Source organism: Eurosta solidaginis, chromosome 4 (genome assembly GCF_040869045.1).
Source record: "Eurosta solidaginis isolate ZX-2024a chromosome 4, ASM4086904v1, whole genome shotgun sequence".
NCBI lineage: Eukaryota > Metazoa > Arthropoda > Insecta > Diptera > Tephritidae > Eurosta > Eurosta solidaginis.
Genome location: NC_090322.1, coordinates 53,134,396 through 53,148,039, shown reverse-complemented (window position 1 = coordinate 53,148,039; position 13,644 = coordinate 53,134,396).

The following is a 13,644-nucleotide window of genomic DNA, read 5'->3' as shown; positions in this document are numbered from 1 at the left end:
TCGATGCCCAGGCGCCATATGTTATCATAGGTTTTACTCTCATAATATACATCCATCTTAGTACATGTGGGATACAGCCCCATGATTTGCCTGCTAGCTGTTTGCGTGGCCCTAGTTTTCATGGAGTCGAAGTGTTGTTTCCAGAGGAGCTTGGTGTCAAAGATAACCCCCAAGTATTTCACAGCGATTCCAGATTCTAGTGCTACGCCATCTATTGTTATTGATCTCAGGGCTGGTAGGACCCTTCCTCTGGTGAAGGGGATGATGGTCGTCTTACGATGGGTTGATGATGTTAAGCCCTACACTGGCACATCATCCCCTTGTAATGTTCAATGCTCTCTGTATTATGTCACAGAGCGTACCCGTACTGTCGAATTTACCCCTTGCAATTATGACGATGTCGTCAGTATATCCTTGGCGTCTTATGACGCATTTGCAGAAGTTCATCTACTACTAGGCTCCACAGAAGGGGTGACCGGACACCTCCTTGGGGAAACCTCTCGTGGTATAGACCTTAACTGCGCTGTTGCCTACATCGGCTTCAGCGATCCTTGTACGGAGTAGTTTGTCAATTCATCTCTGGATCGGCAAATGTGATCGTGAAATGTGTTGTCAAAGGCACCCTCGATATCAAGGAAAGCCCAAAGCGCTGTTTCATCTGCTTCGAACACCCTCTGTATTTCAGATGATAATTGTCCGTGGACCTACCCGCTCTGTAGGCGTGCTGGCTATGATGTAGGGCCTGATTTCTTGGTTTATTATGTTTTCTATTCCTTCAAGACAAAGGAGGTTAGACTTATTGGTCTTAGGGACTTTGATTGTGAATAGTCCTTTTTACCTACTTTTGGTATGAAAACCACCTCTGCTCTTCTCCCCATCATGGGTATGTATCCCCAGTGCCGGGCTATCTCTCATGTCTCTTGCTTCATTAGCGCCGTGTAGATGCCATCCACCCCCGGAGATTTGTATTTCTCAACGGATTCCACAAAAGAGGGAGTTGGCTAATTGCCAGTCTGATGGGGTTGGTCTCACTCTGGGGAATACAGGTTCCGGTACTTGCCGAGAGGCATAGGGAAAATGCGCTTGCAGCAAGGCATTTCCTCGCTCCTCCACCGTTCCGGTTTAGGTACCGTCTGGGAGCTTAATTGCTAGGTTAATCTCTCTCTGCTCTTTGGCTAGGGCCTTGTGGAGCCTTGCCGCTTCAGGTGTGCTGGAAATTCCCTCACAGAAATTCCTAAAACTTTCTCATTTTGCTTTCCTTATCTCTTTATTGTACTTTGTTAGATTTTGGGTGTATTCCTCCCAGTTTCCGGTTCTCCTGGTCACGTTAAAAATTTTCTGACTTTCCTCCTTAGTAATGTCAGGTCATGCGACCACCAGGGGGTTGCCTTCTTACCCTTAACCAAGGAGATTCGGAGTTGTAGGCATCTTTCATTATCTGATTTGCCCTATCCACTCTGCTCTCTAACTCGGTACAGTTAGTGCTTCTGCCCTTATTCTTGAGGCTATCTACGTTAGCCTCTATAATCCTTTTGTAGCTGCCCCAGTCTGTTTTCCTGGGATTTCTTTTAGGGTTGGCTTGCCCCGATACAGCACCCACCTCAAACCTTATGATCCTGTGGTCCGAAAGGGAGGGCTCTTCTGAGACCCTCCATTTCGATATCAAGAACGTCTGCCCTGGCTCTTGTCACAAACTATTGGATTTCAGTGGTTATAGTAAAACAATAAAATAGTTTTAATATAATTTAATGTGAAAAAAGAAAAACGTGTTGATACACTTGCGTGGTATAATGAGAACAGTAGATTTACAATGAAAAGAAATTGCAATGTGTATATAAGCCGATAGGCGGCGCTGTTGAATAACAAAGACGTGACGTAATTCAAATCCAACACTCCCACTAATTATTCAAGTCATTCCCAACATCTCTACGTTTTTGATAAACTTCTGAGTTGTTAACGGCTTAGTAAAAACATCGCCCAATTGGTCTTCACAGCAAACGTAGTAAATCGGAATCTTCTTCGACTCGTATAGCTGCTGAATAAAATGTAGTCGAACATCGATGTGTTTGGTTCGTTGATGCAATTCCGAATTTTTGATAAGTCGAATTGCACTCTGATTGTCGATGTAAAGTGACGGTGGGTTTTCTTGTACACAGCCTACGCCACGAAGTAACTGATGCACCTTCACATGCTGCCATAAATTCAGCCTCAGTGGTTGAAAGTGCTACTGTTTTCTGGCGGTGACTCTTAAAGGCAGGGCCGTAGAGAGAAAATCCGGGTCCGGGACTAAACAATTTACGGGCCCCCTATAAAAAATACACTTATACATTTGATTAACTTGAATTAATGACGTCTAATTCTGAATCATTATTAATGGATTACATCAAAAAAAATGTTTCCCACATCAACTAAATGATTTTTGGACTAAGAGCTGACAATAAAATTAACACAGAATATTTGCTATTTATACTATTTTATTGTAAGGTAGAAATAAAATTCTCTTTTAACAGCCACACATTGTTTCAAATAATCTGTTCTAGTTAATTGGTAACATTTTCATACATTTCTGATAAATTTAATGATGATTATAAATTTTAATTATTCAATATAGAAAGTTCGGATATCAAAGAGTGGTTTTACTTGCTTTTTAATATCAAAATTTAACTGTCTTGCCAAAACGGATTCACCACAAAGGGTACCTCTAAATCGCGGGCCGCACGAGAAACACATTTTTGTTTGATGTTATTGTCTCCTCAGGCCCAGGAAAAAAATCATTAACAATATTCGTTGCTTTTGAAATTCGGCTTAAAATTTGCACATGGAACAGTTAAGGACTCTCCTTAATTAAGAAAAAATGTCTTAGTACCTCTAAATCGCGGGCCCCCTGAGAAACCCCGGCCCGAGGGGAATCCCCCACTCTCTGTCGGTCTGGTCACAATCGCAGCAAACATAAGCGATCCTATCGCTTGTCGATATGGGAATTCAACACACCCATTTTCACATGACTTAGTTTAAGTGCGTAGGTCATGGAAACAGACTCTTAGTCCATACCTCCCTTTGCACCGTTTGTCAGCACAGAATATATACGTTTGCGACATCCGGCCAATGCAGCTCCTGCCATGGATGGTACCACTTTCCTAGATGTTCTGGTCTCCGCGACGGCAACCCCCCGACGGGTTTCATTGCGCCATGCTACAAGGCCGCATACCCAAATACACCGGGTACCCCAATGCCTACCCAAGGACGTCTAGTTCCAGGGCCTCGACAGCAATCGCGTTCTGGCCCTCCACAACCCAGGCGGAGTCACCCGTCACTTACTCCCAGAGTGACGACGTCTCCCCCTATGCACTTCAGAATTCTGCAGTTAAACTCTAATGGATTAACTGGGAAGATCATGGAGATAGTCGCGATTCAAGAGACTAAACTCACAGCAAGATCTGCATTGCAGACCTGTTCTGGGTATAATGTCCACAGAAAAGATCGCGAGAGCGGAAATGGAGGCGGCCTCGCGTTTATCATACACTACACTGTGCAATATCATATATTTGATCCCGACATCGACCCCAGGGATAGTGTCTTGGAACGTCAAGGATTATCTGTCCGGTCGGGCGATGCAAATCTAGAAATCACCAACATCTACATCCCTCCTGTCACCTGTTGCCCCAGTGGATACCACCCTGATATCAGCGGCGTACTCACTGCAAACAATCGCATTATCTAAGGCGATTTCAATGCCCATCACGATCTATGGCATTCAAACTTGTGGGTGGACAGTAGGGGTGAGATGTTAGCGGATCAAATAGAAGAAACGACGTTCTGCACTATAAACGGAGACGCCCCTACACGTATGGTAGGAAGCTGTCACAGCTCGCCGGATATTTCAATCGTGAGCGCAGAGCTCGTAAACTGCGTCAACTGGAAGCCGATGGTAACATTGGCATCCAACCACCTGCCTATACTTATTTCGTTCGAGCGTCCCGCCGACTTCATCGTCGCAGAAAAACCGACTTTCATTAACTTTAAAAAAGGAAAGTGGGACGAATACAAATCCTATACAGACAACCGCTTTGCTGCCCTCCCTATCCCAACTGATGCCCGCCAAGGGGAGCGTGCTTTCCGCAAGGTCATTGAATCCGCCTCGGCTCGTTTCATTCCTGCCGGTAGAATTCCCGAAATTCGGCCCCACTTCCCGGCAGAGGCCGCAAGTTTAGCGAGAGAACGTGACCTTATAAGACAGCTCGATCCCGGCGACCTCCAAATAAGGGACATAAACCAACGCATCAGATTGCTTGTGGATGAACACAAGCGGGCGAAATGGGAGGAGCACCTGAGCGGTTGTAACTTCTCTGCCGGTGTAGGTAAGCTTTTGTCCACTGTAAAGTCCCTATCGAATCCGTCTATGCAACAAAATGCTGTCGGATGCGAAAAAATGCGCGAGCGCTTTCTGCTGACAATACATAATGCATTCTACGGTCGACAAAAATAGACGGAGGGCCAACAGACGCGCACGTAAACATAAATTCAGCGCGTCACCAATTACCATCACCGCCAAAGAGGTTGAGGATGCCATCGGTCATGCTAAACCATCCAAAGCAGTGGGCCCAGACGGCATAGCCATAAAAGCCTAGGGAAAGAGGGTTTCAAATATTTAGCACATGTCTTCAACCTGTCTCTTTCCACCTTTGTCATACCCGAAAAATGGAAAATGGCCAAGGTGGTCCCACTATTAAAGCCTGGGAAACCAGCTAACATAGGAGAGTCATATCGCCCGATATCTCTCCTATCGCCAGAAGCCAAGACGGTTGAAGTCATTTTGCTCCCCCACTTCAAAGCAAATTTGCAGCTAGCCTGTCATCGGCATGGCTTTAGAAAACTCTATAGCACCACCACCGCGCTAAATGCCATTAGCACCCAGATAAATTGTGGTCTAAATCAGAAGCCTCACCATAGAGCAGTACCCGTAGCGCTAGACCTATCAAAAGCTTTTGATACGGTCAACAATGGCACATTACTGCAAGACTTGGAAGGGTCTACCCTTCCCCCATGCCTTAAAAGGTGGACCGCAAATTGTCTGGGTGGTCGGCAGGCATCGGTGCAATTCAGAAACAAAATATCAAAGCCAAGAAGAATTAAACAAGTGCTTCAGGGTGGTGTCCTATCTCCACTTTTGTTTAATTTTTACATATCAAAACTACCTTCGCCACCAGAAGGAGTTACTATCGTTTCTTACGCCGATGACTCCACAATAATGGCCACGGGTCCGGGCCCACAGATCGATGAGCTTTGCAACTGAATAAACGGCTACCTTCCTGATCTCTTCAGTTTTTTCGCCACGCGAAACCTGGCATTATCACCGACTAAATCATCCGCGACCCTATTTGCAACTTGGACGTCCCAAATGTCGACCATTTTGAACATCCACGTCGATGGCACTACGCTACCAATATCTTGGGTGTGATGTTTGATCAGGATCTACATTTTGGTGAGCACGCAGCCGCAATTGTTCCGAAAATCCAGAGCCGTAATAAAATCCTCAAATCCCTTGCTGGCAGTACTTGGGGAAAAGACAAAGAAACGCTCATACAAAGCAATTGGCCAGCCGTTTGCGTGTTACGTGTCCCCTATATGGTCGCCAAGCCTAAAAACTACCCACTGGGAGAAGCTACAGGCCTGCCAAAATACTGCGCTCAGAACCGCCACGGGCTGTCTTCTTATGTCCCCAGAGCACCATCTAAATGATGCTAACCAAACAGTTCCTGTTTAATACCCAGAAACCTGGGCATACAAACAGACTTCTGATTGATGAGCCAAAACCGCCTAGGGGCTTAAGGAGTCATCTCCGTAAGCATTTTGAGGAAATACGGCAACTGAGAACTCAGCCGTATGAAGCAAAAAAACACAAGCAAGTCCTTGGTGAACTCCACAAACAGACGTCGGACCTTTATGCCGGGAATTGCCCGGTGAATCCAGTACTCGGGGAACAGTACTCAAAACTTGCGGAAGAGGAACGCATACTCCCCAGGGAAACGCGAGTCACTCTTGCTCAACTTCGTTCTGGATACTGTAACAGGTTAAACTCTTACATATCCAGAATCAACCCCGACATACAAAATGTATGCCCCGCTTGCAATTTGTCCCCACATGACACCAACCATCTCTTTAATTGTAATGCCTTTCATTATGGTCCACCCCTGTCGAAACAGCAAGTTTCCTTGGACTCCCGTTAGAGGATATTGATGACAATTTGTGATCGGTCCCAGCTATTAGGTGGGGCGAAACATTGCTACAACAACAACAACAACAACGTGCTATTGCTGTCTGTTGGACTGGATATGTGCTTCGATATATATATATATATATACATACTCGATTTTGCTTAAAAACCCATCGACTTCCTATTACGTTGTGGTCCTTTGGACGCTTCACCAAATCCCATGACGAATTTTTCTTCGGTGAACACAACTCATCTTTAATTGCGTCTCTCCAGTTTATAAAGTCTTCTGAATTAACCGCATCTTCGTATGTGCTTGGCTCTAGAACTACAGCTGAATATCCACTTTCAATTAGACGGCTTGGGTTCTTCAACCTCTCGCGAAAACCATAGCGTTCAGCACTACGTGGTCTTTCTTCCTCTTCTTCGCCACCCGGTATATCATCGCTTGTATCGAAAAATTCCTCCGACACGTCTGAATTATTATGCTCATTTGCATCTATTCCGGTATTTTCTGGAGACTGCTTAATAGTTGGCAACTCTTCATAAAATGTTTGCTTGGATGTTTGCCCATCACTATCATCATCGCCAGCTAGATGGTACACTTGGGCGTGATTCACAATCTTCTCGCTTATTTTTACGTTGCAGCTTACAATTATTTTCCGTGTATCCGGATCATAAAGCCGAAAATTCTTTGATGTGGACTTGTACCCAACCAGAAATACATTTTTTGCCTTGGCCTTTCTTACGTCCACTTTGTTTTGGTATCTGCACGAAGCATTCACTGCCAAAAACTCGCACATGTCCCATTTCAGGTTTCGTCCCAAACCATTCTTCATATGGCGTTGAATTAAGACACTTTTTGTTTGACGATCGATTAAGCTATCGACAGCTATTCGTACCGCTTCTGGCCATAATTGCTTTTGCAAATCACTGGCTAGCAGCATTGTGCGAGCGCATTCTACTACAGTTCGATTTTCACGCTCTATACGCCCATTTTGCTTCGATGTGTACGGTGCAATCCGTTCAACTATCACCCCAGCATTACTCAGCATTCGCATACTTTCCTTATTGACAAACTCTGTGCCATTATCAAAACGAATGTGTTTCACAGAATTGCCTGTTGTGCTGCGAAGAAGTGACAACAAAGCCTTAAGTTTTTCATACACCTCATATTTATTAGCCATATTGTACACATATTTAAAACTCGTCGTAATCTTTAACCAGAAGAAAGTAACCCATTCCCCCAATACCTACTTCTTCCATCGGCCCACACAGAACGACATGCAAATTATCGCCTTTCGCGGTCACTCAGGTTTGCGCTGGTTTATGTGACATACGTTGCACTTTATCAAGATGGCAGGCTTCGCAGAAAAACTTTGTTTCCCTCGACAATTTGACGCCTTCAATCAAATTCTGGTTGCACATACGTTTAATTGCATCTACATTCAGATGCCCGATGATGCAACTGCTCAAACGTGACGGTTGCGGCACACGCTCGTTCAATAATTCTCTGTCTAAATACCACTATCAACTGCTTACTGTCATCTTTCACACCCACAGCATATATTTCACCATCAACATACGACAGTTTGCAACCATCATGAGAAATTACTATTTGAAATTCTGAAATGTTTAAACTAACAGAAAGAAGAGTCCAGTTTGAGCGTCTGACAATTATTGAATTTATTGATGAAATTCTTTCTCTTTTTATACATAATTTCTTAACCTACACATACATAATTATGCTAACACTAACAAACTAAAAATATTTACATTTCTAATACTGGTATGCAAAATCAGCATATTACTTCATTGACCTATTTATGGAAACAATTTAAATAGTTGTGTGTAAATATTTTGGTGGTTCACACTGAAAAATTAACACTGACGATTAGACATTCTGATTGGAGCGTGCATTGCTCAGTGTGACTAATTGAGCAAGACTATGAAAGTGTGAAATGATATGGGTTTTGTATTCGGCATTCAATTGATGTTGACTTCCCGCTGTGTCGGTTCAACGGAATTTAGGTTGATCAATATTGTAATATGACTGCACTATGACTGTGTGTGCATTGGCATAGAAGTTCATAATGCATAATGCCACACATGTATTGCATAGGAGGGGATAATGCATAATGCTACACCATCCGCCTTAGAAAAAAGAGGCGAATATAATTGTGGACAATTGTATATGACTCTTTGTTGGAATTTTAAATGCTTTTGGAATTCTACGGTGACTTGATATGAAAGTGAAAGAGTTTGTGTACTTTTTTTTCTAATATGCTGACCTTGATATTTTTGTTATTTTTATATGTTGTCTTTGCTTATTTTGTTTTTTTTTTTTATTAAACCTATGAATAATGTTTTGTATTAAGTTCTTATTTAACACTTATTTTACACAGCCGGATTTTAAATGTGTCGACCCATCTAAAATCCGCTTGCCGTTACAAATTATTCTTTAACATTAATGTATTTATGATAATTTTATACCAACATGAAGCTGAAAAAAATTTCTTGTTTTTTTTCATTGCTTAAATATCTAATGTGTGATGAGTAAAGTGGAATGCTTATTTGTATAATAAGAAGATTTTTGATTAACGTATTTTTTTGAAGATTTTGTATTAAATTAGTTCCTTATCTTTATTGGTTCTATCATTCATTTAGTATATTATGCAAAACTATTTTCCTATCTAAATTTTTCTAAGTAGATAAGTTAAGGTAAAAAAAAATTCTTATTATTTACCTTACGAGAGGCCTTTTCCCTAATTAACTAAATCTCCTATTCTACCGAGGGTTAGAGTAAAAATATTTTCCTATTAATATTTTCTATTACACTGGGGGTTAAAGCAAAAATATTTTTCCTATTATATAAAATTATGACCTCTTTAGTGAGGTTTTCTTAGATGAAACCCAGGCAAACTTATAGTTATATCTTTAATATAGCGTTTCTAGCAACTAATAAATGATTTAAATTTCCTTGCTATTTCTATTAAACAAAGATTTTTCATTGTTATTTCATTTCATTTTTTAAACCTATTAATAAAAATATCTGTAACTAATGATACTGAAAGTTGAAGAGCTGTACTTGATCGAAGAGCAAGGTAGTTAGAGTAGTAGAAGTAGTTCAGGTGATCGTTAAGAAGGAAGGTACAGTGGATGCTAAAATTTTGCGTATCTTTGAATTTTTTTTTTCATATTTTTCATATCTTCCAGCAATATCTTTATCTGATGTTATATGTCACACGATTTCTGCGGCGGCCACCAGGACAGAATCGTCATGATTTTATGAAGAATTTCTTGTATTTTTTCGCGATTTGTAACTTGCATAACTTCTAGAATTATTTGATCTTTGAGAACTTGGGTACCTTTTTAATTTATAAATTCGCCTACTGCAGTATATATTCAATTATTTTTCACCAATATTCCCTCAGGATAACTGTGTTTTTTATTCCTTACAAGTCCTAGATTGCAGGCACAGCCTGATAAGCAATTGTCCTAAATCAATCTTATCATTAACAATCAGGTTACTTGTTTTTCTTACGCTTCCATTTTTCTATTAAAAGGAGCGCGACATGTCTCATTGTTGCAAATTTATATAGCGCTTCACATATATTTTAACGTTCTCCTCGTGATTTTTCTTCATTCTTGCTGTTGTTATGGGCTGGTTTTATAGTTTTTTATTTTGCATGTATCCACTGACACGAATTTTATCAGGGCTGTGGTATAAATTTTCTACTTGGACGTCCTTGATAACTTCCATAAGAACTACTATTGTGAAGCTTCCTCATTATCGTTGTCTTCAATGATATCAGGCGCGTTCAAAGAAATTGTGCAAATTCTTGACTTGCCAGCTGAATTATACAGGGGTGATGAAACTGTCTTTATTGTTGATTGGGACTTTTTGGGGTTTACTATGTGACGAAGGTTTATTTTTAATTGTCTGCTGCTCTTCCTTGAATTGGATAAAAGAATTTTAGATACGGTCTGGTACGGTTTTCAGCTGCCTATAACTATTTAATTTTCATATAGTTTTTGAGTAACGTAGCTATTGCAATGGTCAATAGTACGATTACGCAGATTAAAACTGCTAGCCAAACATCTGGAATGTTTGGAGCAGCTTTTGTTTCTGGTTCAGCTGGTGGCTCCTATTTTAATATTTGTAATGTGCGATTTCAGAATTTTCAATTTTTAAGCAATTCATTTCCAGCGTATTAACGCAAAATCATCCTAGTTCAAAAATGTAATAGAGTAGAGTTTCGTTAAACTTCAATCTGATTTCCATATGACGGAAGTCATATTCTGATCAGAGGAAATGAAAGAAAATAGACAAGAATGAAGTTTGGCTTTCGTTCCGGTGATCGACATTCCTTCTTTTGGATTTGATCTTCACCCGAGACGTACGTCAAAAGCTCATCACCCTTTTTGGTAAGTAGGAAATTTTTTTTGATGTGTTGATTTTTATAAATAAAAAGTGTTTAGTAAATGCTAATTTAAATAATAAGTAAAGATAAAGATGTGAATATGGTAAAGCTTCCTTTAAACAGGGTTTGGTATACATATGACAAGTGTGCGAACATTTTTGTATGTACATGAAACCTTATCTAAAGGAAAAGCTGTTTTACAACGCAAGGCAAAGCTTTTGCCAAAAGCATTTTTATACAAAACTTCATTAAAGTATCCCATTATTTCAAAAATTTTAGTAGATTTCGAATCTGAAGATTCAAAAAAAACCTTTCAACCCCTTTTTAGAAAGGTATACCTTAGTAAAGGTTTCATTTTTACTTTTTAGTAACTCCTAAAAAATATTTCTATTAAACTATAATAAAGAATTTTCTGAAATCGTAGATTATTCATGTGAGGCATACGTTTGATGGGAGAGAAACCGCTTGGGTACAGTTTCCACTCTCCCACCACAAGCTAAACCAATTTTTGCACAAAAAAACGAAGGAGAAGGCGAAAGAAGGGAGGAGATCGCCAGACAAACTAGTGAAGCCATGCGGACGGAAGAATACACACGTTACCACGAGAATCACGACTTATATAATAAAATCGAGTGCGGTTGTCTAATAAAAAAAATAATAAAAATTAATAAATTTGTTTAACGAGTTAAAAAGCTGAACATGTCATCCAAAAATCAAGATGAATAATTCGCAAGAAGTGTAGAAGAAAATAGGGGAGAAAAGTGAGAATATTTCCATAATAAGGAAACCATAAGAAAAAGTAAAAATTAAAGAAAAATTGTTTGAAGAAGTACTAGGTAAAAAAGTGAACATATTTACCTATGAATATATGAAAGCTATAAAGAAAAACAAACGCAGAAATGGGCCATATCTAAGTAGTAAAAATGCGATAACATTTTCTATAAAACCATCCGCTTAGCAGATGAAATAAAATAAATGCAACTGAAACTAAATAAAACAACATTATTAGCTAAATTTCCAAAAAAAAGTTAATACGTAAATATTAGAGCACGAAAAAACAAGTGTTTAAGCTTACAAAACAGTCGTACGATAGAAGCACTACACAAAAAGTATATATGTACATGGCTACATAAAAAAATTGTTCGAAAAGTTACGTTCAGACAAACAAAAGGAACATTTTCATTTAGTGGCATATACTTTTATAAAACATAAAATGTATGCATAAGCGATTCTAACAGCTAGAAAAGTTATACAATATATACAAAGTTGTTCATGAAAGCGAAATAATAAGCCTTTGGTTAGGTTAAAATTTGTTAAAGTGCGGAGTTGAGTTTAAAAAGCTTAAACAAATTGCATAATTGAAAATTCAAAACAAAATATATTTATACAAAAAAAAAATAAATAATTAAAATATTCTGGTCACATATTTACATTTACATATACATTAATTCTTTTACAAGCTGATCAACACGCATACATGGAAGCGCTTTCATCATGGGCTGTTTCTCAATTCACGTAAGTTAACATTGCTCAACTTATATAATTGGTATCACTACTCAGAGAGCACATCATGCTCAGTCAGACTATATGATGTTAAATAAATTGTATTAAAGAGTTTTATGCAAACTCTTTGGTATGATGTTAAGTCGATGCGAACATGTTGTTGGATTGTGCTGATAATGTTTTATTAAGTATAAATGTTCGATGTTCTAAAGCTGGAGTCATTGGTGCCGTATGTCGTATCGCTGTATCCGTATCCCTAACGCAATCAGCTGTTTATCATTACGACGGTAAACCAAAACCCAATTGGTTGGCTACGATACGGTTACGACCTTAGCGGCACCAATAATCGATTGCATAGATTCTCATAAGGTTGGTCGAATCAGCTGTTAAAAGGTTACTGATACGGTTACCGATAAAGCACCAATGTCTCCAGCTTAATATCGAATGTTGTGTCAAAAACTAACATAATTGCTATATGGGAATTTGCACATATCAAACATATTACAATTAAATCACGTCAAACACCGATGTTAAAGAAGGTTTACATCAATAGCGTATGTATACTGACTTTGTAAGAACATTTATAACAGTGGTGTTGCGTTGATTTCGAATAACATAAACACTTACATACATATATTAAATTGTGCACGTCCGACAACGTTGCAAGTTAAAACTTTTCATATATTTTATCTTATACATGCAATTTAAAATAGGGAACTTTCGTACCACAAAGGTAAATTGTTTTTTGCGATAACATGGGTATAAAAATAAATTGTTTTTTGACAACTCTTCTCCAATCTTAAATAATAAAACATTGATAGCATACATAGGCGAATAGCCTTTAATATTTCTATTTCTATATTGGATGAATTAAATACGTACTTGTGTATGTACACGAGATGTAATAGCTATAATTTGGTACATATTTACACCTTAAGCGTAATTTCTAATTAAATAAAAAATCTAATATTTGAATGAATTGAAACTGAATTGAATGAGTGAGTAAATTGATTAATGGTGGTAACGAAGTGAAGTGGTAAGTGGTGTTTTCATAGGGACATCTACAACGATTAGTGCTAAATTAGATGTCAAGGCAGGGAGGGATAAGAAATACGAGCGCCATGTCACCTGGGCAGCTCATAACTTGGAGAAGGAGGAGTTCTGGCCATAGTCATACTCCTTTTTCCCTTAGCAGCGTTTTTTTTTTTTGTTAGTTAGAGAGACTAGTGCACACCAAATAAATTTTTTTTGTGATAAATAAACAGGGACTCTGAAATAAAATGTAATGGGGTCTAGTGCTATGAGGGAAGGTTTGTTCATGTGATCCTCCTCCAGCTGCAAACGAGCCATCAAACTATCCAACGTTCTTGCTTCTGACTTATAATGTTTTGTTGATTTTCCGACAGTGTGGATAAATGATGTATATTGGAACGATTTTCTGTCATCCCTTGTCAAATTTGGTTTTGAGACAAACCGTTTTCGGCGTTGTGCCATCATCAGTGTCGA